Genomic DNA, 25,782 nt, shown 5'->3' with positions numbered 1-25,782 from the left:
CAACAATTCAATCTCGGGTGATACAAAACATCAAAATGACAATTTTCACTGTACATCAGGCTGTTGACATGTGGCATAACAATCATGATGTAACTTAGCTGCTGTTTGACATGTAGCTTATTGTTCAGCCAGTGAAAAATGATAATTTTATTTTACTAAGCTACATACCAACTCTGTACTTGCTGTTTCTGGCCTGAGAAACATAAAATTTAGTTGAGATGACCTTGCAAACAACTGGTAAGGTAATACATGAAGTGGTCTAAATTAGTTAGACTTCACAGCACAGAGTTAGTGATAGTATTCCACTGATAATCAGATTAGTACTGAATCAGAGCTGATACAGAGGGTAGGACAGGCCCATGTTTGTAATAGTGTTGTGCAAGTACTGCCGAAAGTGTTTCACATGAGCTGAATAGACCATGAGTGGAGGCCTAAAATGCCTTCAGAGTGATCCAAAGCTCTTCCAACAAGTTTGTATGAAATTTTTTATTTGACTGAGTTTTTGGTAACTGATACTATCTGCCAAATGTAGCTCAACTTTGGTTGTGGCTACAGAATTAAGTTTGACGTCGCTTCAGCCCGAGATGTGCTCCTTGTAATCATGCATCAGGGACTTCCCTTAGTCATCCTTTGTGACCCATTTCTTATACTGTTTAAGTGTTGATGTGTAGTAACATGTCATGGCTTCAGTACTGTTTATAATGAGAATAGTGTGTAATTTCCATAGTAACTGGATTGATTACAGAGACACTTGTCATACTGTCCTTCACTAGTAACAGTGTATAACAGGTGGTAGATAACTGATAATGAAGTGAAATAGTCACTTTGTGCTGTTTAGTAATTGTTATCAGGAGACATATTCAGTCACACAACAACTAGTTGTTATGATGTGTCTAGTGTCATTCTTTCCTTCTGTTGTGGTCCACCAGTAGTACAAAAGTAAACAGATAAGTATACACTGTATAAAAAAAATATCACATTTGAATAGGGATCATAGAAATAAAAAGCAATGAAATAAGATAGGTCATCTACGTACACCTGTTGGTGGCGGTTTAATCAATAGCTATAGACTATTATTTTTTCCTTATCCTGGGTGGGTTACTTGTTGCTATCACTACTAATAGCCACACATCCTGGGTGGGTTACTTGTTGTTATCACTACTAATAGCCACACTGTTATCTAACACACAGGGTAGAAAAGACACACGAAGAGGGACCTGACATTTGATGGAGATGTGTAGCTTTGGTAAGCTGTTCTGTCATGTGAAGAGGTGTAGTAGTTTGCTAGTCTATGACAGCATTAGATTTTTGACTGTATCCATTTTCAGTCAGGCATTTCACTGCTTTGTAATGTTACAATTCTCCTTGCAATTGATTTCAGCATATCACCTGTCTGAAATAAAACTGCACAGATGTCTCAATTGCTATGGAGAAAAGTTCTTCATTGGAACTTCTTACTGGTGAGTATTAATTTTTGTGTATGTACATGTTGTAGTGTTTGTGGTTTGGTCACAAAGTTTAATCCCAACACCTCACTATCACGAACCTTCCTAAATGACATTAATTTTTTATGTGTGAATGTCACAAACAATTGATATACATAAGTCATATGTTGAGTAGCTTTGAGCCACAACTGACAAGGTGGTTTGTACTGTAATTCTGAAGTTTTCCAAATCCTTGTAATATGGAGAGAGCATAATATGGTCGATAGTTCACTGTATCACTTATTGCCTTTTTCACAAAGGCAACATTGTTTCACATAGGGCTGGGATAAATATTGAAATTTATCTTTGAACGTTCGCTAAGAAAATGTTCGAACATTTGAAGCGTCGGTGTTAGGTTTCAAATTACAGGTTTTCTTGTATTTATGCTCATTCTTCTTAAGTTTTATCTTTCTAATCCTATTTAATAAGTTTTGGAAAGTTCACAGCAGCAGTACTGAATGACGCAATTGATAGATTGCAAATGGGCATGTCCACTATACTACAATTGTGCATAGGTAAACACCAACTAATATCTAAATGGACATTTTTCACTTTATAAGGTGTACTTGGTATAGGCAGGTGGAGCATGACAATAGTGCAGCTGGGACGTTAATTACAATGAATAAATGCATTAACTTATGCATCAGTGAAGGAATCAGTTTGCCCATGTAACCAATACTGTCAAGCTGTTATGAAGTTTTTAGTTGATACTTTTGGCAGAAAATACATCACTACTATTGTGTTACTGTATGATTAGTTTGTGTAGGACAATATCCTTATAAGGAGTAACAGAGGATAAGGTTAAGTAGTAGTATGACTTCAATCTTACCATATTTAGTAGTATTATTCCAGTCATGTACACTAACCATTAACCAATCAAATCAATTGTTTACATGTTAGCCTATGTTCATTAAGGACCATCTCCTAAGACCACTTTGTTCTCATGCCGTTACACTATAGGTTGCTATGTTCTTCAATCTTACCATACATAACCGGATCTGTGAAAACCTGGCAGAATAGCGCAAGCCTAAATTTCCAGTATAAAGCATTGAAAACAATGGGTGAAATATTTGTGCATTATTGAAAATTTTTTGTAAATTTTTTGAACACGTCTTTCTTAGTGAAGGAAGGGACTAATAAAAACCTGGATATCATCCTATTCGCCTACTCATGAGGAGTTGGAAAATCTTTGTTTCGTTGCAGTAGACCCAAGGATACGCAAGTTATGAGCATTTGTTTATGTCACGTCAAAGCAATAGTACGCAATCGATTTTTCTTCACAAATTTCACCTTTGTATGCAGTGAAGAAAGGTGATAGAAGGACAAATATAAATGATTCTCCTATCCATGGCGAACACGATGGTGAAAAATTCACCCCAGTACGACAATTCATTCGTAAGTTAAAACCGTTTTAGTAAGCGCCCATAATTCATTTTCCCTGTATACTCCTGTACAAATCGATATTTCTGTTGTTGCTACTTTGTAGGGCTGTAACTCTGAAAGTTATTGGCACGTGAGGCTGAAACTTTGCCAGAAGGTACACTTGACTAATTAGATTACAAACATTTATTAAACAGTAATTCGAAATTGTGCTATTGTGTTGGGGGGTTTGCAGATCCGGTCACATATTTAGTAGTAATATTCCAGAACAAATAATCAATGAAATCACTTGTTTACATGTTAGTCTCATAAGAGACCCTGTTCATTAAGGACCATCTCCTCTGAATTAAGACCACTTTATTTTCATACCATTACACTATACGTTGCTATGCTCTTATTAGCCTACCAATTACAGGTTACACTGAGATATTCCATTAGGTACTCAGATATGACCTGTTATGTGATGAAGTGTAGTTTTGTGTTGCACTGATATGCATTTTTTCACATTTACCAATACCGATTATTTGCGTATTCCTGTAACCGATATGTCGATATTAACCGATATTTCTTCAATTCTTCAGAACAGGGGAGGAGGAATATGAAAAAACAACAATGCAAGTGAAAAGGCAAGTTTTCAAAAATAATGCAAAAAAAAAAAAAAACAATGAAAAAATAACAATACAAGTTTTCGCTAACCCCTTTCATGCAATAGGAAGCCAAGTAGTTATAAAGCAGCTTATCAAACATTTTAGTGGGATTCCAGGCCATTTATGAAGAGTGATCAACTTATTGCATGGGTGGTCGATAAATTTACACAGCCTGCTATAGCCTTGCAGCCATATGTTTGCAAACAAACAAGCCTAAAGTTATACAACAGTTACAGCAAATTAATGTTGTACCACTTACTGTTGCTTTCACTACTTTCTTTACTTTCATCTGTTCATTGCTGTCATTAATGATTGATTGTGGGTTTCTGTTAATCGGCAAATTTTTTTACTTCATAACCGATACCAATACTTGTAAAATTAGCTAATATCAGCTGTTATTGATAATTCAACCGATTATCGGTAGTGTAGTTAGTGATGTCCACATGTCATGTGGCTGGTTGTATATAGTGGAGAATATGTGGGGTAGTCCTGTCCCAGGATTTACCTGATACTTATCACCTTGGTAGTGCACAAATGTCCCTATGTATGTTTCTGTGGTGTGAATACAGCAACCAAAGCCTTCACATTCACTGTGGGTGTGCATGCATGAGTGTATGTGTGTGTCTCTGTGTGTGTGCATGCGTGCATGCTTGTGTGTCACTTATTAAATAATAGTTATACGGGCACAATGTGGAGTCTATGAAATCTATAAACCCTCAGGCCCTTAGTAGCGCCCTCGCTTCGCTCGTGCGCTACAGCCCGGGCCTTCGGATTTATAAATTTCATAGACTCCACATTGTGCCTGTATAACTGCTTTAGACTCTATTTCACATTACACTCAGATTACTTACCTCATCCATGGCTGTTTCTGCTGTAGGCTCGGCAAAAGCGGCTGGTTTTCTTGAGATAATACTAGCACCATGGCAATTATGCGTCCTCACGTGACAAAATAATAGCGCTCGTTAAATCACTGCACGTGAACAGTGCGTAGCGATTGGATAAGCCTAGATTTTGAGCATATGTATTATTGTGCCTGAAGGCGTATATTAGAAAACAAGGTGGAGTATATGAGATTTATTACCCACCCAAAACAGCCTAAATAGAGTTTAAATGTAGGGTGCCTATACAATGGAAACTCTCATATCAATATGTACATATATACAGCCTAAAAAGTGGGTTATAGTACATATTGAAGTTTGGATGAGATGAAAGCACAAGGAGGAAGTCTAAAGGTTTCTTCTGTCTAACTACCACTTGGTTGCTAAGTGATAATACATTTTTACAGCCCAGGGGAGTGACCATGAATGCTCTCCTCCACTAGCAATAACAACTTTACATTTCTTAGTTGTAGACATTTCTGGGAAATACACTGAAGTTTTCATCAGTGTTCAAACAACTGTAATGATTGCATGAGGAGTGAGCGTTATCGTAAGCTTTGATCCATTACTGCATAATGCTAACCACATCAAAGTCATGCACGTAATTGAACACTGATGAAAATATCAGTGTAGTAGTAGTAGTATATACCAGTTTGCTCAAATAGGTACTATACTGTCACTCTGACTCGTACACTCGAGGTTCATGTCTCCAATATATACAAGTACACAGAAAAATTTGGAATTTTCAACTAGAATAGGGACCATAGCACATCAATAAAAAGTACTGAAACAAGCTGGAGTAGTGCACAATATTAAATCACAGTAAAACAATAAGTTATAGTTATATCCCGGTACGAGTGTAATAACAATGATATCATCCGAGTATACGGGATATAACTGTTTTATATCCCAGTGCGCGGGAGTACGCAGAAGTTTACGGATAGTAAATTAAGTTCCGGTTTGAGTTCCTGTCACTGTGCTCAAGATTTCGTCCGAATTGTGTGGAGATTCTACTTCGTAGCCACAAGAGAGACCTTACATACTGCCTACAAACTGTAGCGAAGGGCGGTGTTATGAAGTAGTGGTTCCAGGTACGATTCGCCTTCGTCAGAAATTGGTATAGTGTTGTCGCGTGGTGTGCAAGAGAAAAATAAAGACCAACCAGTGGCTACCATAGTCCAAGATAGAACGATGAAGCTAGAGGAAGTTAGTTCTTCACCATAGTGACCGTTGGGAGTGATTGCTGGAGCGAAAATCGTCACGTACTATTCTTGACATTTGTTAAACTATCGTATTGGTAACTTGTAGTGTTATTGTGTAAAGGATTAACAGTTTCCTTGTAAGATTTAGCTAGTTTTAAGTGCTGTATTGGTGTGTTTTGTATCAATATTTCCTTATTTGGCTCTTTGTTCCATCGGTATACAATGCCATTCGCGGTTATTATGATGTCACGAAAGAGACTGAGTGGCTCCGCAACAGGGTGATAAGTTAGTTATCACTGGGTGATAACTAATATATCGCACAGTAGCAGCGCCGCTCTGTCTAGCTGTATGGTAGTTATAACCCGGCGCGGCGCTTTGATACTCCCACGCACTGGGGTTTAACCCTTTATTACCGAAGTTTTTTTTATAAAACCGCAAGTGTGAAAACTTTTATGGCTTGTGTGAAATGTGGGCGATACGAGTGGACCCCACCCATTAATTAACCCATCAAGCTATATACCGTTTGATAGCCAACTCTCTCTTCTACCAACACAGCTAGAATACTTACAGATCACACACACAACTCACGCGCTATGAAGCGAAGAAAGCGTATCTTCTCCGTATCGCCATGGCATTGAAAGATGGGCGCCGCCATCTTACTAATCAACGCGATGACATCACACTATTTATTTTTAGAATCCTTATCACGTGGGGAATGGAGTAACTCCAACTAAAGCCTCCTAGTAGCAGGGAGAAGGCGAACATGGAGTTTTAAACAGGTATTATTGTTTTGTATACGCTGTTTTATATTGCCAAGTGCCATAACTTGCCCATGCTTCTTCCTATCGCCGAACGGTAAACTTCATTAAAAACGCCCGGTCCTTCTGAGCAGTTTGGTAGCAATTTCAGCTTCGTAGCCCCTAGGAAAAAGGAGTTATGGCTCCGTTTATAAAGGGCACTCGTTATGGCAATATATTAGCCATTCGATAATAAAGGGTTAAGAAGTGTTATATCCCTACTGTGCTCTGTGCTCATGATACCATAATGGAAATGCACAGTAGGGATATAACACTTCTTATTGTTTTACTGTGATCTAATATCATGCACTACTCCAGCTTGTTTCAGTACTTTTTATCGATGTGTTATGGTCCCTACTCTAGTTGAAAATTCCAAATTTTTCTGTGTACTTGTATGTTAACTTTTTTTTGTAAATAATTATTATGACTGGTGAACCCACGTATACCGCATCTAAAATGGCACCGTGCACCCCAATTATCGTCTGAAAAGTGAAGTATCCATTACACTTCGTTGTCAGCTTTGTTGAACCCGTTACGCAGCATTTCGAGTTCAAAAAGCACCTCTGCAATCCACGCATACCGAAAGAAATGGTGCCGCGTGCCCCGGTTATATCAATTATCATCTGAAAAGTGAAGTATCCATTACGCTTCGTTGTCGGTTATGTTCAACCCGTTACACAGCAGTATGAATCAAGAACTGTTTGAAAAGCACCTCTACTATATATCAAAATAGCCACTATGACAAATACAGACGATTTCCGTTACGAAGGGAAGCCATCATGTGCTATCATCAAATCGACACTTTTCGCTGTAAGCAAAGATGAATGAGACACAAAGGAGTACACTGGTAAGTCCATGAAGAATGCATTGTACATACTGCAGTATGCCAAAAGGCACTTGTCGGGCTGAAGCAATGTTGAACAGTGAAAAAATCAAGCCCGTAGCCTTAGCCGTTGTCGAGTTACGCTTGTCTGAAGGAATCAGTCAGTCAGTTACTCAATCAGTCACTAGAAAATTCTGTTAAATAAATTATTTTTAAAATTCCATAGCAACTTGTTGAAAGTGTCGCAACCAATTGCTGTGTTTGTTTGTGTTAGGTTGTTTGTGTGTGGGTGGGTGGGTGGTACGTACATGCATACATGTGTGTGCATGCGTTGTTATCACTTATTAAATTTAGGATGCCTATACCTCTCATCTTGAGATGTACATACAGTTCAAATTAGTCAAGTGGCTTGTTAGTGAAGTTAGGATGAGATGAAAACACAAGGGGGAGTCTAAAAGTTGTTATTTACTGGTTAGGTGGCTTGTTTATTCTACGTAGTAATTATACTAAATACCTCTTGATTGCTAGGGTACATTTCACTATACTGTCACAGTGACTTGTACACTCATGATTCATGTCTCCATGATATATTCTCCCTACAAGATGTTATGATGTCACACACCATGGTATGATATATTCTCCTCATATATTGCCGGAGTATTTGTGTATACCAATTACCTGGGATCCACTGTGTGAATATTTGTACATGTGTTTTGGAAGTATGTAACTCAATGATATTAATACTGTAGCAATGATCAAGGTGTTGAAGACATTACAAGACAAGGTACAATCACTTGAAGTAGAGAGGACAGCTGTTGAAATATAGTTCCAACAAGCTGAACAAAGTAAACAGCAACACTCTGTCTAAACAATTCACCTCAGTGTTGGATCACTTCTAGTGTTCTAATGATGGTAAGTGTGTATATTGTGTAGTGTATGTACAGGATGTGACGTGTCTATTAGGGATCATGTAAAATAGGGATCATGGAGATTTGGGTTTTCCAAAAATCACCCAACACCAGCTTCATGATATCATCCTGGCAGCACCTGGCAGTATTGGTTAGGTACGTAAGTCACACCCCTAGTCTAAGTGCTGTTCCTTAGTTACAACTTTTCTCAGTGTTCTTATATTGTTCTGTTTCTGTTTTTGTAACTACGTACAGTTGTTATCTAGTGAAAGTGTTTGTGTTTCAAGCTTTTATGTAATGCTCAAGGGGTTAAACAAGCTAGTAAGGTGGTGGCATACTTTGCTCAAAGGTTCTGGTCCCTCTCACTAAACCTGCAAAACTCTGCTTTGGAAGCTGTACTATTAGTGGGTATGCACAAGTGTAACTTGTAGACACCTACAATCAGGTATCAGTTGGCTATAGGATAAACTAATAATGGATATCAATTAAGTGGGAATCAGTACAACACTAGCTCAATTTCTCCATAGGCAACTGTACATTACTCCCCTTAATCACATAGTGGTTTAATTTGCCATACATTAGTCCCAATAGTAGGAGTGCAATTAATCCCAAATCGCACGGCCTTGTTTCTGTAATTGCACGGCCTTGTTTCTGTAATTGCACTGTAAAGTAGCCAATAAAATAGCAGAATAACAGAAGCCTTTTAAGTGCAACAAGAAAGTGATATAATGAATAGCCAATCAAATAAGCTGACAATAGAAGCCTTTTAAGTGCAACATATGTAGACATTTTGAGTAGCCAATCAGAATTGCTGACACGTGAAGCCTTTTAAGTGCAACAACAAATGATGTAATACAAAGAAGGATGATGCAATCACCTGGTAGAAGTTAATGGCCACACAGAACTGGATAGATGTGTACTACAGGGTGGTCACTATGTGATTAGTAGGCAATCACACGCATTTTCGTGCAATTATGGAATAATTGTACTCGTAACAGCCAAAATTGCACGAGGCGAAAATTGCACTCGGCTTCGCCTCGTGCAATTTTGACTGTTACTCGTACAATTATTCCCTAATTGCACTCAAATGTGTGTGATTACCTATACAAATAACTTGGCCATTTTGTACTCATGATGTCATTGTGGATAAAGTCCACATATACATGGGAGACATTAGTGTGTACCTCAATTTGAGGCCAATTAAAAGTGTTGAAGTGTACGTGTTGTCAGCATCAGGTGGCTATATCACCAGACCCTTGCTGAAAGTTCACCTACGTACTAAGAGTGGAACCATCCTTTGAAATTCCTGGCTAAGTGGCCCATGTACAATTACATACAATACACTATGCTTGCTTTGTATTGGCATGACACAAATCACAAACATAGTTTTAATGTGATCAGTCTATATTGCAGTGTACAGAAGAGGTTGAAGATGATGGAGGACAAGTTACTAGAGAAGAAACACCAGATAGTTATTACATCACTGTAATGAACAGGTATGTACTGTATATTATGTGTAGTGTACATGTGTGTATTGTATGTGTATGTACCAGCATTGAAACCAGGTCGGGTCAACCAGGTCACATTTTCTCCAGGTCATCCGGGTCTGACCCGGTTTACAAATTATCCCGGTCTGACCCTGATGGATCATGCGAGACGAAATCATTTGTTTGACAACATGGAAACTTATAAACGCTAATCACGTAGCTCTTTCGTAAGCCATGCCCACTTATCACGTTACAAACATATGCTCAGCTACACCCATTTATTAGTAAGTGCAGTCTGTAACACAAAACTGTGTCTGTTGCTGTCTGCAAGCTTATGTGGAGCCACGCCCACTAATTGATTATTGTACGAGTTGTATATAAGCTAGTCTTGCAGCAGGGTAAGTACTTTTGTGAGCCACACCCACTTTAATAGATTGGGAAATTGTAATACTAGGTATGCATGAAGCCACACCCAATTGCTGTCTGTAAACTCACAGTAGCTACGTGGAACCAAACCCACTGACTGATTTTAAATTATAAACTTTAATACCGGCTTACTCTATATTACATTACTACTCGTTTACTCAACACGAATCGAACGTTCAAAATGTAGCCTCACTCGCTCGAGACTACCCAAAACATAGCTCTTATCGCATGCCTTGGCTTTATTTATTCCGGTTCACATCCGGGTCAGTGGGTCATCCGGATCAGCAGTAGTGACCCAGTTTCAACGCTGGTATGTACATACATGATATACTATTTGTATCAGTACTGTATAGTAGGGAGAGTGATGGTTTGCTCCCACCAAACAAACAAATAACAAACTAAACACCATATACAGATGTACACTGTATTGTTCCAGTCTATAAATGCATGAAATGGCTTTTTCCCAGTGAGAGTTGCAAAAATCTGCAAAATTGTGGATATTTCTACTAGACTGACACTCTCTGTTGCATCTAGAAAGCACTACAGTATAAACTACGACGTGCCCAAGAGAAGATTGTTGCTTGCAATTGAAAAGTGGCATTCCGAAGGAATACAGTGCACTTGTGCAAATGTTGCTACTTTCGTATCTCATATTTTTTTGTATCCCTGGAAGCATTTATTTTTCAAAAGTGCCTATGGCTTTACCCTGGGTGACCAAGTAAACATAATTCAGCTAAGCATAGGGTGGAGCTATTTTCACTAATACAATGAAGTCAGGTTGAGGTGGTAAGTTGTGTACTTGCACTTTAAAATAAAACACAATATGTTTAAATTTTATGTACTACTACAATGATTGGGTATAAAGGTACAGACAGTAGACAGACAAATACATGGAAGGGAAAACTGAGTAATTTTGTAACCTATTATATAATTAGTGATCAATTGTTACAACAAATCATCACCTGATGATGTGCAAATTTAATCCTTACATTACCCATACCACTGATATACTGACATTTATGGATTAAATTTAGATAGTGTAAGCAACCAATTAACGGAATGTTTATCCCCGCCACACGTCCCTTCTCGTAAGAACATTCCTGGAGCACAATTTTAAGCGGAGGTATTCCACTTGATTTCATCTTCCTGTGTACAAAGTTTGGTATCAAAAGGTGCTTCTCCTGACCGGTAATGGCTGAAAACGTGAAAAGTTGTAGTAACCATGTATCAGAACCACTCCGGAACTCCATAGGCTTGCGTGTTTCACTTATCAGACAATAGTGCAATGACTGGTCATGGCCTTGCACTGGAACCTCACAAAAATCTGAAAAAAATCCTGTATATTTATGAAGGTCTAACCGACTAATTTCAGCACGTCAGATCGTGTGATGTATGAGCTACAATTTTGTTGTTGTAAAAAATGCACACATAAATTGCTTGATAATTGAACACACAATGGTCCTTTAAGGGCTCTATAGTATTTAATAGTGGAACAACTAGCTCCCAACCAACTGTACATCCTTCTGTTGGTTCTGTCCTTGATCTCTTGGTGGGGAAAGCATGGTGGCATACGTACTTGAACTTCAGTCGTGGAGATGAATATTAAGTTTCTTACACTTCTCAACAGTTGGCCAGATGGCAAGACACTATTTTGGACTACATTCTCACCAATCTCTGCCTTCATTACAGCCACCATGTCATCATAAATTATGCCAGTTCAACTGGCAAGTTCGACACTAGCTGTACCATATTTTTCTGTGGAAGCTCCAGTGACTGCTGCTTTGATCATGGCTTGTCTTTTTCCTTTATTGTTTGGTGACTAACATTGAAGTAGAAATTAACAGTAGACTGCCATGGGCTTTCAAAGTGATGAAGAAAAAGTGCCAGGCTGAACTCGCTTCTGAAAACAGCCCCAAATCTACAGCACGGAAGTTATACAAACAGTTAATCTTTGTCCATTCCTTTATCAGTAGAATTACAACCTTTAACAAACAACACACTCTTTGTCAACCATGCCTCTTCTTGGTACCATGGAATTCCTCCGTTTTTATTAGTATAATACCTGTCCGATAATTGAAGCATGTATTTCCGATAATTGAGCCCATCCGATAAATGGTTGCTTATACACTATTCATAGTATCTATAGTTTCTTCACTTTATTGTAACAGTCCCCACTAGACTGCAAAATAATTTTTCTTCCACTTGTGTTTTGCATATAATTATGTCAGATGTATTTGTTCATTACTTGTTGTCCACAGTACAATGGTCATCACTAGCAATAGAAGACACTAAAATCAACTCAATTCCATCAGCACCAACATTGTCACTACCTGCTCAGAAGAAGAGACATAGATGAAAGGTACATGTACATTAACTTTTATGTTTTTCTTCATACTATTATAACACTTTACAGAAGGTCACACACAGACCACATTCTACTCTACTTGTTCCACTATACACTATAGAGCAAGATGTGCCGTTTGTAGTAAAGAGGCAAATCTACTGCTGGTATATAAACTGTAATGATACAAATATTTTTTTCACTTTAAAATAATTGTACGCAACTTTTTCTATTTCAATGTTATAATTATTATTATTATTCAGAAATAGAATTTGCAAACTAGTCAATATTTTGCTTAGCAATGTCACAAGACAATATCATCACAGGGGAACACCCAGGTGGTTTCATTATGTAAAAAATAATTTGCACATAATTGGAATGTTAATCAGAGATCCACCATGAAAAAGGGTCAACAGGACACACTTCATACCCAGTAAAGCAATGTTTTTTTAGAACATTGTGCCAACATCACTTTAGTATTAGTGCTATTTGGAATAATCTTACATTCACAGCCACAACATCTGCTATACCCTGTATGTACAATGCTCCAGCTAATGGTCAGGCAACAGACAATTTCTGGACAAATTAGCCAATGTCTGACCATAATTGTATTTGGCAGGACATAATGTCCTATCAAAGGAGCCCAAAAATCCCAGAGTGTGCATATTTGGTTTACTGTTTACTAAAGCAGGAGCTTATAAGGGCTGAAGCTCCTGCTATATAGTAGCTGTCTCTTGGTTGCTAGGAGATTAAACATTAAAGCCATCTAAGAGAGTAACCACAAATGTACCAATGCCCTGTACAGAAACCTCACAAAATCATAATAGTGTCTCAACACATCATGTTTATGGCTAGAGTGCCTTACATCAAAGAATGCCTACTACAGGCAGTGTTATAGGCCACCTGTGTCCACACAATTAAGTGTAATGTGTCCAGCCAAGTTTGGATTTGTCCTGGCACTTAAGAATTCTTATTGGGAGCACTGATGTATAGCATTGGAATTTGGCTTAATACTGAAATGGAACTTTTTAATTGAATAAATGGGCTGTATCATTGTTATACTGAGATATTAAGCCATATTTTATTAAGCCACAGATATGTCACAAGACAAAGAACCAGAAGTACTGTTACTAGACATTTTACAATGGGAAAGGTAGTGAAAATCTAATGTGCAGGTGGCAATACCAAGCTTTATCTCCTTTTCAACTTTAGGGAGTGTATAAACTGTGGAATGGAATACTGGAATGGTGGATGGAATTTTTTAAAGTTCAATATCATCTTTTACATCCAAATAAGTACAACTCCTCCCCTTGTGTAAGCAAACAAATAGGATTCCCCTTGAAGTCAGCTCTTAGCATAATTCACCTCACCATAGACAAAGTTTACCAATATTTTGTAGTGTAAAGTCAGTTATGAACATACACAGCATACCAAGAAGACTCCTGACTTAACCCTTGTTCCCAAATGATAAAAAGTTAGCTAGCTAGCTGAGTACATGAATGCATTGTAAAAGTACATTCACTGTACAATGAAGTATTCATTTATTATCAACTTTACCAGGAGGGCGAACACAGAAGGCAGAGCCTGTATGAGGTGTTTACCACTAACCTAGGAACCTAAGTGAAAATCATTGGGAAAAGTGAAATGCGACTATCTTGTAAGCATTTACAATGAGCCTTTTCCACAATTATGTCAGAAAACAAAATTTAAGCTAAAGTTCATTGTGGCAGTGCCATGTTGTACACTGAACTGAACCTTCAGACAGTTATAAAGTATTGAGTTATAAGTCATACAAGTGTTGTGGTGAGGAAAAGTATGCCGACTTCAAAGGGAATCCTATTTATTTGCTTACTTAAGGAGAGGAGTTGTACTTATTTGGATGTAAAAACTGATATTGAACTTTAAAAAATTCCATTCCACCATTCCAGTAGTCCATTCCACTGTTTATACACTCCCTCAACTTTATAGTGTTCCAAGCTTAAGATTACTTGAATGTTCTGCTGGAAAACAACTAATTGTGTAGTTGCTTGTAGCTCAACTTGTAGTGCTTCACAATATCAAAGCTCACTGGCTTCATTATGCTTCACTGAAATAAGATTAGTTCGGTTTGTTTACAAAGCTGGGTTAGCAGTACCATGAAACAAACAATGGTATCAATGTTACACTTTCCTGAATCACTTCTCTACTTGGTAGGGATAATATCTCATGCATATCTTGCCAGTGGTGCCATTGCAATTGGTCAATTTACTGTTTATATATAAGTGTGACAACTTGTGACAAATCACTTTGTTTACAAATAATTCTATTCCTACTGTCTAAAAGTATTATAAAGAGACTTCTGATAGTTAAATCAAGTGTTCCTGGTCCTTTTCTTCAATTAAATGCCATGTATCATTGTCTAAGACTTAGTTGTAACCACTGTAGCACCAGAACAAATCACCCCATTTGTAGTGTCCCTGAAATCACTACATGGTCTGATAAAATCATCCATATCTCCTAGCAGAAAGAAGCTTTGGTTGTGAAATTTCACAGCAAGAAGGTTTAATAGTTGCTTTATCCAAATGTGCAAAAAAATATTGCTGAAATTTTTAATTGAGTTTTCCTGCAAATTTTGCAGGATGATTTTCCAAAATTGGGTCACATGTGATTGTGGGTTTAAATTGCAATCACATGAGAAGATGTTAAACAGAGTACCAGTGGTGGGAGTTGTTTAGGATGATGATATTCTGGTCGATTATTCTACTGTTCTGTGTTTGATGTGATTTTGTGAGTATTAATACTGAGAGGAATTCTAACAAAGGAAAGTGCAGGTGTGAGCTGTGACCAGTCTCTGAAGCACTTTGTGTTAAAAGCATAACAGGAATATTACCTGGTGAGGGGAGTTGATAAAGGTGAAAGTCCAGTCATATCTACATCACATGATGCAAACTGGACATACATGGCAGATGAGTATAGCTATGTTAAGTCATCCAGTAGTTAATAAGCTGCAGTTACAGCAGTGTATAGGTTTAGCTAGGGGCAATACACTTTAACCAATACTAATTGTGTATGATGAATACTTGTTTTTGAGCCCTCATGAATGTGGACTCTGCATACACTTTGCTAACTACAGGGAGTTAAGGGTAGATTCATGCACACAAAACTATTCAGATATTGGAAAGTCTGGCTTCACATACCTGTTCACATAAGAATATCCTAGATCTCAGGCCTGCCAACCCTCATGGATTTACCGTGAGACTCACAATTTCACTACCAAATTCAAGGTCCCACAAGCAGTAACTCTAAACCCACAAATTTTTAGTTAAGCCTACCAATTCTCATGGGTCATCACTATAAAACTCACGATTTCTTTCAAGCTCAGGCCAGAGTCAAAGCTCTCAGGATTCCCCAAGCAAAATGCCCTTTTCCAACCTGTTCCAGTTCTTGAAGGATTTCCCCAGGTATAGAATTGTGACACAACTAATAATAGAGGCAAGATCACATGATTATAAAGGCGGGAATTGTTGCAAGAACTCACCTTTGGTCTTCTATTTAATTGGAGAGTATTTGGAGCAAGAACTGGAGTTGATTTTAAGCAGTCAGAACTCTGATCAGAATATACCAACCCTGAAGTGCTTAATTGGTTTGCACATTACACAAGAGGCAAGAACACTTGCTTTCATGGGTTTGTAGTTTATACAAATGGTACGTACTATGTGTTTGGTTAGTATTTGTGATCGGACCTGCGAAAACAGGGCATGTGGACACAAACTACATCCTGTTATGCTACAGGTCATATCTCAGTATTGGAACAGAATATTTGCATTCTGTAACTTGCATCATAAAGCCACTGGATTACATGCTTACTAAGACCTGAAAATTGCCACCATGGCATTTTGGTAAAAAGTTATGAGTGATGAAAGTTTGAAAAAGTAAGTAAAAATCATGTGCCCACGTGCACATGCCCTATTTTCACAGGCCCAGTCACATTTTATTTGCTTTCAGCCTCTAGGATGAAACTAATACATCTCTAAGTCATCACATGATATTATAAGCACTTAGTGGCTTATATTGAGAATGTTCCATATCCAGTCACATGTTACAATTTCACAGCAATAAAGAGCATGGATATAGTGTGACTGAATTTTGGAAAATCACCCATATGGGCGCATTTGACACTTAAAGTTTTTAATGACCAAATAACAAGCTTTGTAGTGCAAATCTACTCGTTGATGGTTTTAAGCCATTCTCAATACCTTAAATTCTAATTATTTCATGCGCACCCATATGGGTGAATTTCCAAAATTCGGTCACATAGTATATTCTATGTAGTAGCTACTATCTATGAAAAGAGTAACTGTTTCAACACATAGTGGCTTCCGAGTAAGTACATTTAGCTAGTGAAATAAGACTCATATGCACACATTTACTGCAGGTCTAGCTATTCCAAGCATAGACTAGTGACACACAACATGTTTTAAATGCTAATCCAAGGGGTAGTCACTTCAATACAGTCTGTTGAAACACTTGTGACTGGGGTCAAGATTCAATCAAGCAATCAAGGGTGTTTTGTACAGTGAATCAACCAATCAAGATGTCCACAAAAGGGATGATAAAGCACCTTTGAAAGTTAACTTTTAGCATACACGAGGATTTACTAGTATTTTACAGTAGACTATCAAGAATCAAGGCTCTTTTATAGGTGAAATCAAGTGACCAAGGCAAAGTTTCGACAATCAAAATTCTCAGTGATTCCGGTTGCAAGTGTATCAACTGGCAGTATGGAAGTGACTACCACTTGCCATATGAAGATGGGCATGTGTATAATTGCATGGCAAAGGTGGCCTACCTGCCCATTGTATGGGCATGGCGGCTGTGCTGTGTCTGCCTATAATAATGTGCAGATACTGTGGATGTAAAGACCAAGTTTAAAATTAAAGGTTTTTCTGTCTCCTAGGCTGGCAGGCTGAGATCTACCCTTGTCGCCTAAGCCTGAACCCCCTTTGAAATTTCTAGATCCGCCATTGATTTATATAATTAATAAGCACAAACTACAAAAAGTTGAAAACAGCTAGCTATGCAAAATTATACACAAATTTACCAGTGCAACTGTAATTTAAATCGAGTGAACATGTATCTTGCGTAACTAACCTGGCGCACAAGTGATATCATAGAACCCAGGGACGGTGGAGCAGGCCAAAGAGTGAGGGGGCCAGGCTGCCAGGCCAGCTGTAAGTTGAAGACCAAAAAAAGTCACAGCCTGCTGACAATAGCTGCTCTCCACCAATTATATCTCCTTATTACACATTCGTAGCTAAGTAACTTGCTACACTGCTTCTCTGAATACTGTGACTGCTCTATTAGAGTACCCAGATCCTCACTGTTCTATTAGAGTATCTCGATCTTTTCAATTCTTGCAAACAGTGGAGCATCAATCAGAACAATTGAGCAAGGTAAGAATCTTGGGGGCTTGCACTTCATTTTCAGCAGTGGTACAAAATCGTTTCTGCACATCAATCGCTCTATAAAGCTTATCACTTATTAAACAGTCTTAGATCAACATAACAAGCCATTAGAATTAAGTGTCCAGCTGTCGCGTAAAGAGTTATACACTGATAACTAACATTACATAAATATTTGATTTAAACAATATTAGGCCCCTATTCGGTGATTATTAGTTTCTCATCCAGCCTTTCTAATTATTATGATGCGGGCGGGAGGGTATTACCATTATGCCATTATTTTATAATATTAACACACTGATGTACAGACCTTGTCCAAATTGTCTTTCTTTCTTACTACAAACATTTCCTTCACCAGCTGATTCTACTTTTCGTTATCGCCAACTGTTTTTAGACAGTCAACTGAAAGCCTGCTTTGATGAAGTCGATAGAACACGATTGCAACTGGCACTGCAGCAATTTGCTAAGGAAAACAACAGTTCTCCTGGCGATACATAGCGCATTGTAGCGTTCATCAACCAAAAATTATAACAGTTTGGTATCAAGTGTTCTTCTGAGCATGCACAGAGTAAATAATGGCTTACCATGCGGTAGCTTAAGAAGGATGCGGGCGGTGGATGAGAAACTAATAATCACCAAATAGGGGCCTTATTATGTATTTGCAGCTGCTGCTGCATAGATCATCTAATGCCACTGATGAAGTCCATAACAGTGCCAGCACTTCTGAAGGTACCGTATAGCGGAAAATTTTGGCAGGAGAAAATTTTGGCGAATTTAGCGAGTATGCATGGATTCGCCAAAATTTTATTCGCCATTTTTATAAACACTGAAAGTGCAGTAGACGCTGTTCATCGGTGAGTGAATTAATTTATTCTGTTAATACTGTTACAGCGGTGAGTGGTTAATCTTTCGCAAGTATCCACAGCCAGTATTAGACTAATAGCTCAGGCAGATGGGCAATTCACCAGCTCAGTGCCCATCATGTGCAAATGCCTTGCCTCGCTTGCCACATGCCAGCGCTCCAGTCTCGATTACTGACTTTGCACGTTGTTTTTATTTCAGCTAGCTATTTACATAACAGTGCGTCGATTCGAATCAGAGGCATTGAACTGTAGACATCGCAAAGCTTCGTCGCCAACGCTGTCAGATTAAAATTGCGTGGGCAAAGTAATGCCATGCATTCGCCAAAATATTATTCGCCAATTTCTGCCAATGATCAATTCGCCAAAATTTTCTCCCGCCAAAATTTTCCGCTATACAGTAGTACTCCCAAGCAGTGTATCCTGTGTGGAAGTAAGGATAAGCGAATGACACAGTATGGCAACTGGGGATCAAAGGAGCAAAAATTTCTCTTGCTCCATTTAGACTCACCCCCTACTGACAGCAGTTCCATATGTAAGTCTCACTTCATAGAGGCTCAACGACACCACAATGACCCTTACTTTATGCCAAAGTGGAAATCCAAATCACCAAGACCTGTTAGAAAGTGCAGTAATCCAAAGTGTAATGAGCCACTTCAAGCAAAACTTATCAAACCTGCATTTGTTATTTCCAATGAGCTTGAGAAGCTGTTAGGGGTAAGTCCATCAGTAGATAAACCGATTGTATTATGTCAGCACTGTTATAACACACTATATCGCCAGTTTCATACACCTAATCCCTGTGCTTCTTGTGGGGCTACACCAAAAGGGAATAAAACATTTTGTCTACATAGCCCAAATGCTTCAGCTGTAAGCAAACATATAACAATATACAGCTGGAATAGCCATGCACCTTTAAGACAATGACTACATATACACTACCTGTTACAAAATGCACTGCAGTGTAATTAAATCACTGGAAAGGGAACAAAATGGGTCGGATGATGATTCAATAGCAATTTGGAAGCACACGTGTGAGAACACAGCAGATACTGTAACTAAGCCAACAGTTGCTGCTGTTCTGTATGTTGCTAAGCATCTGTTAGTAGGAAAGGCACCTTGGGTTTGTAGGATATTTTTGGAGTCTTATGGGTTGACTGACAGTGGCAATGTTAATTCACTAGTACTGTCCCTGGAGTTAGGTGAAACCAGTGTACAGTTTTCATCTAGGTGGCTGTTACATCAGCTAATAGTTTATCTGGAATCATATTTACTTTACAAATGCGTACACAAAAAAATTGGCACCGTACTTTACCATAGTGGGGTAGATCCCATCATCAGTCTTTCATGGGCCTTAAGTACATTGCAGGCAAGCAATAGCTGCTACAATGAACCTGCTAAGCATGATAAATCACTGCTAAGCAAGGAGCAAGTACTAACTTACGCAGGGTGCATTGTCAATGACATGGTACATGAGGAGAACAAGAAACAGTCATTTGCCAGCTCACTTATCAATCAATCACAATTTAGAATATCTTAATGTCTCCAGAATGTAAATCCACTCTTAGTCAAGTTTCTTTTGACAGCCACCAGTACAGCACGTGAACGTCAACACTGCCATATAAGTGAACAGACAAAATTAGCATGTACCTTTTTTTTAAATATGCCTTTTACAATTTAGCACCAACACGAAACAACCAACCATCTTTCACCATCTGCTTTCTGATGTAGTTGAAGTATGCAGTGGTTCACGCCAGTTGATGAGAATTCTAAACAGACTTGGTTGTGTCAGCTCACCAGACACTCACAACAGGTTTGTCACTGGACATGCCCAGCTGAAGCATCAGACTAGCATATGAAACAAAATCTCTCCAAACATTTTCACAGTAGCATCAGTGGACAATTTTGACATGCTTCAAAGTTATTTACTGTGGGGATCAGCAACGTAGCTTTCATGGAACAACAGTTGCAACTGGTCCAACCTGATCCAAAAATGGCATATTCAGTAGTCAAGGTAACAGCATGTCCATCAATAAACTAGTTGAAGATTCTACAGTGAGTGGTGAAAACAGTGAATCACAGATGGTAAACATTAACAATTCTACATCAGTAAGTAACATTACAATTACAAACACAAACCTACAAATTCCGTTACAAGAAGATCCAGATCAGTGCACTACTAGAAAGCAACACCATCTAGACAGACTATCGCCATCTAACTCTCCTCACAAGCTAGGAAAAGTAGGACCAAAACGTCCAAGAACAATTCCCATTAAGAATCTATGTAAGTCTTTACATGAAGCGGTTTCTACTCCATTAGCAGTACTGTCTGTAGTACTCTCACAATTGAAAACTTTAAATAAAGAAAATTCTGAAGAAAAGAATGAGCAAGATGCATTAAAAACCAAACTTCAATCATATATTGTTCAAAAGTGTATATGTGACTATTATCCTGAGACAATAACAAATCATAGATTGAACAATTGGCCTTCAATGACAACACAATAAAATTTTGGTACCAGTTTGTATTCATAGATTGTTTTAGCTACTTGTCCTTATACCTGGCAATCAGAAGCAGCAATTGGAATTTACGTTTATCCAGCCTTAAAATAATGAGTCCATTATTTTCAGCATTTAACAGGGACTTTTATGAAAGAATTATACCTTACCATATAGCTGACATTGAGAGCTTTCCGTCAGAAGTTTTGCAGTGCCTTAGAAATGGTGGTTTTACTGTCAGTATGTCTGGACGCAGGCGGTGTACTATTGCACTAGACGAAGCACACGAAATGTGTATAAACAAGGACCTGAAAGCTGCTGTTACACATCCCACAAAGTCAAACCTTCAGAAACAAAATATTATTTTTAACTACCACATTAAGGCTCATAAGAATATCATCCATGAGTTATTTCCAGAAAGAAAGAGTAATCAACCACCTTCAAACGCCATCTTAGACAGTACCCCACAAATCTACCAAAGTAAGGGAAATGTCAAGCAAATGTGTTCCCTTGTTAGAACTAATAATTTATTGACTATAACACCATCACACAATAGAGGAATTTTAAATGTTTTTAGTGGAGAAAAAGCTACCCTTGAACAAGAAACGGACATGCTGAACTTTCATCAAATTGGCACACAAGCTTATCTTGACCATATAGAACATCACATTACACCAACCAAGTTTCAGTAAAAGCACCACTGAGACAACATAGACTGTTGACGATGAAATCTGCAAAATGTAAAGCCAAGAGAAGAAATCCAAAAGAGCAAGAACAGAAGTATTTAATAAAGTGCCTGCATTGTCAGTTAGCATGGTGTAAACACTCAAATTTACAATATGATACATTGAATACTCAGTTTTCAGTGTTACCTCGGGCTATTGCAGATGAAGATGGATACCCTCATAAGGCCAGTAAGAGTAAATGGACTGGTAAATTAACTAGTAGGTATATATCAGCTGATCCTCCAGTTTTTACATCCTACCTACCCTTATCCCCACAGGTTGTTATAATTGATGCCATGTTTATAATTAACACCCGGCCACTACGTCAAACAAAGACTATTTTACATTATACCAAACTGCTTTTTAATCAATCTGTTTTGTCCCACTATAAGGCTTATGCTGACGAAGTGCACTTGATATTTGATAAGCCTGGACGACAAAAATTTAATCCTAAACAGTTTGAGCAACACAAGAGGTCCTTACAGCATAAAACAATCAGCGAGCATCAGCTCATCTCATTCATGCACCAATCAACTACACCTAGTGGGTGGCAAATTTTTTTGGAATGCAGACAGTGCAAACGATCAATTGTTGAGGCAATCGGTCTGTCAATAATGCAACAAGGCAGATTCTTGTTAAAGAACCACCAACGTTTAGTGGTTGCTGGCCGCTTCACAGGAAATAATGAAGATTTAGCTTGGATCATATGTGTAGATGAAATTATAGCAGATAGCCTATCACAGTATTACTCAAATGCAGAAGAAGCAGACCACAGGATCTGGAGGCATGCCACACAGTCTAGTGCCAACAATATTTTAATATACTCACCAGACACAGATGTTTATTAACATTGGTCTACACCTTGTAAGTCAACCACCAAAGAACTATATCATTCAACTAAATGTACCACACTCATCAGACACGAAGTATCTTTCTATGAGTAACCTGAAACTGCATTTATGCATGACCCTGATCTAAGTATTGTGCCCAAAGAAAATCTCGGAGCCATTATGCAAACACTTTTTATTAGTACAGGATGTGATTATATATCATATTTTAAGACATTAGGTAAAGCTACTATCCTTAACATATTTTTTCAACATGCAAAGTTTATAAGTGGAAGAGACATGCCAGGTAAGTTATTTGACACCAGTAGGACTACGAAGGACAGTGAATTTTTATCCTTTGTAAGACTCAGTTGTGGGCACATACTACTTCAAAAAAAATCTATCTGCATTTAAAGCTATTAATGACAGCCACCAGGTTCCATTTCACCTTTACAATTCCATAGACTCCACCTTACCTAGTAGAAATAAACACGAACTTTGGCTAACAGAAATCTGTGAAGTGGTAAGTGGAGAATACTGAATGAAGAAGACAGAGTTCCATCTATCATGGCGCCGTGGAGACATTGGCTCCGTTCATGCTGGACTAGTCAGTTGTGACATAATTCATCAGAAGATGTGTACACATCATTGCCAATACCTGAAGAAAGTGGCTGGAATAAATCACATGATGGGTACACATTTGACTGGGAAGCTCCTGAAATACAGAGTAGAGTTCAAGAGTCAGTAGACTTTTTGATGAAGGGGTGTAGCTGCAAAAAGGACTGTAGAACAGCTAATTGTGGTTGCAGGAAGAGAGGCATTGTGGACCAGCTTGTTTGTGTCAAGAATGCCGGTTCTAACCTACAAACTGAGACTCCTATTACCAACATAGATGATGAAGACACAAACAGTGACAGTGAAGAACATGAAACCAAAAACAGTGATTTAGATGTAGAAGAGTACAGTGTAGAAGAAGATATTATAACTGAGGACTTTCTAGATACATGTTATGACATAATATAGGTACAGTACATCTACACCTAACTTGTAAACAATGGAACAAATTTGTTTTGCAGTGTGCGATTGGCTAATTTTACTTACATGTATTACTGATACCCAGCACAACGTTTCTGCGAAGTCCAATTCACTGTACCACTTAGCCTATCTTCTTTATTCGCTGGATTTTCAGCATGACAACGACATTACGCAATTCAACTTTCTACTCGAGTCAGTGCGAGACGATTTCTTCCTCAGCAGAAAAGGAATCAGGTTAGAAAACAAACTTCTTTTCTTGCATTTTCCGACTTAAATGCTTCAAAAAATAGTAAGAAATATTCACACTACGAGATACATTACCGCCCATATCCATCCGCCTGCCATTCACGTGAAATTCATCGCTGGGCGTGGCGCGTATCTAAAAGCAACTCTCCTTCCGCTGCTTATGCTTCATACAACATGGCGAAAAGAAAGGTTAGACTTTTACGTAACTCTAATAGTAAATGTTTGTACAGTATTTGTGCAAGGGATAGCCTGCGTGCAAAAATATGTGTAGCTCAACAAGTACAGGGTGAAGTATAATAATTCACTCCAGAATCATTCTATTGATCATACGTTTGATCATACTATTATTATTATTATTATCAATTTTGTCAAAAGACCGGGTTGTACAAAAGGACAAGCCTGATACGTTACCACATATGTCAAATGTAAGGGATTGTCACTAGCTTTTGACTGTACTTAGGTAGGTCAATGGTCATACAAGGCAACAAAATCATTCTACATGCATTAGTTGTGGGCCGGATGTATTCAAAACCCACAATCAAAAGCTATATGTGAGTTTACAGGAATTATAATGCAACCTAAGAATCTCCAACAAGATCTTTCAAAATTCCAGCAGATAATAAGTTGCTATGATTGTAATGATGTTTCTTCGTAGCTGTTGGGAACACACACCAAGAAATTAGCTGGTATTTGACTGGACCTGTGAAAATACTATAGGGTGGGCACAAACTACATCCTGCCACGCAACCGGTCATATCTTAGTATATAGAATATTTTCATTCTGTAACTTGTATCAAATAGCCATTTAAACATTTAATAAGGGCCGGCAGAAGAGTACATGACCATAGCATGATACAATCAAAAAGTTTTGAGTAATGGAAGTTTGAAAATGTAGGCAAATTTTATGCCCTATTTTTGCAAGCCCACACTTGTTATGGTACAAGTGCCAGTACACATTGGAAAATAAGAAATAAAGCAGTCAAACACTGAAACATTTTAAGACACACAAAGTCAAGGTGAATTTTTGCCCAGTCAAGACCTTGACTGTAGTTGCATTTGAACTTGAATATGTCACATGTGTTGCTATTGGCTTATGAAGTTAAATTAAATGTCTATTAACTTCAAGGAGGACATGCAATCCACCTCAGGTTAAATATTCAAGATAACCAGCACCATGAATCTGATAAGAATCTGAACTAAAATAATTAAATTACATCACTCTATGGAATCGTGGAGTTTCTGGTTCAACCAAAAAAACATAGGACAGTAAATTTTGGACTGATTTTACCTTCTCTATACATCCTCACTACCTAGTGATGTAGCTAGACTTTTGCCATATGCCAGAGTGGACAGTCATGCAACACACACACACATGTATGGACATTTTTACATCACTACATACTTTGCCTACGCTGCTGACTAATGTAACTTACTTTATGTGAATGCTGCATGTGTCTTAATATCCAACTAGGAAGAATCTTGAATTAAAGCACAAGGCACTTAACTATAGTGTTCTATCATTTGATGACTGCACTGGCCACTAAAGTTTTTCACCTACAAACAAACAAGAAAGAAAATAATATTGTTAACTGAACAACCAGTACCTACTTCATATCGTTTGAACTGTCACTAAGCAGTATCCACACTACTAGACTGGTGCACATGTGTCTAATACTTCTAGGCTACTTCACTCTGATCCCACACTGATACATAACACAAGTGTGGTGGTGCTTTAAAGTGCTTTCTGGTCGTCTTAATTTGGAGTGTTCATTTTGT

The 25,782-nt window shown here is 38.1% G+C and overlaps 1 long non-coding RNA gene across 11 annotated transcripts in view; it reads right to left on the bottom strand.

The window, feature by feature from the left end:
* Positions 1 to 24,176, bottom strand: part of LOC136257947 (uncharacterized) — a 175,997-nt gene extending 151,821 nt beyond the window's left edge. Inside the window, exons 1-8 of one of the 11 annotated variants that reach the window (XR_010702434.1) lie at positions 23,827 to 24,175; positions 20,814 to 21,045; positions 20,119 to 20,724; positions 19,985 to 20,068; positions 19,617 to 19,932; positions 19,186 to 19,491; positions 10,995 to 12,362; positions 9,407 to 9,569 (exon numbers count right to left, since the gene is read on the bottom strand). This is a non-coding gene — a long non-coding RNA (uncharacterized lncRNA). Of the gene's footprint in view, positions 1 to 9,406; positions 9,570 to 10,994; positions 12,363 to 19,076; positions 19,098 to 19,185; positions 19,492 to 19,616; positions 19,933 to 19,984; positions 20,072 to 20,114; positions 20,725 to 20,813; positions 21,046 to 23,826 lie in introns of those variants that run through there. The other 10 variants (XR_010702440.1, XR_010702436.1, XR_010702441.1 and 7 more) reach the window with 10 other exon arrangements.
* Positions 24,177 to 25,782: the final 1,606 nt, after the last annotated feature.

Source organism: Dysidea avara, chromosome 6 (assembly GCF_963678975.1).
Source record: "Dysidea avara chromosome 6, odDysAvar1.4, whole genome shotgun sequence".
NCBI lineage: Eukaryota > Metazoa > Porifera > Demospongiae > Dictyoceratida > Dysideidae > Dysidea > Dysidea avara.
Note: the sequence above shows the minus strand (reverse complement) of the source record. Positions and strands in the feature narration are given on the sequence as shown.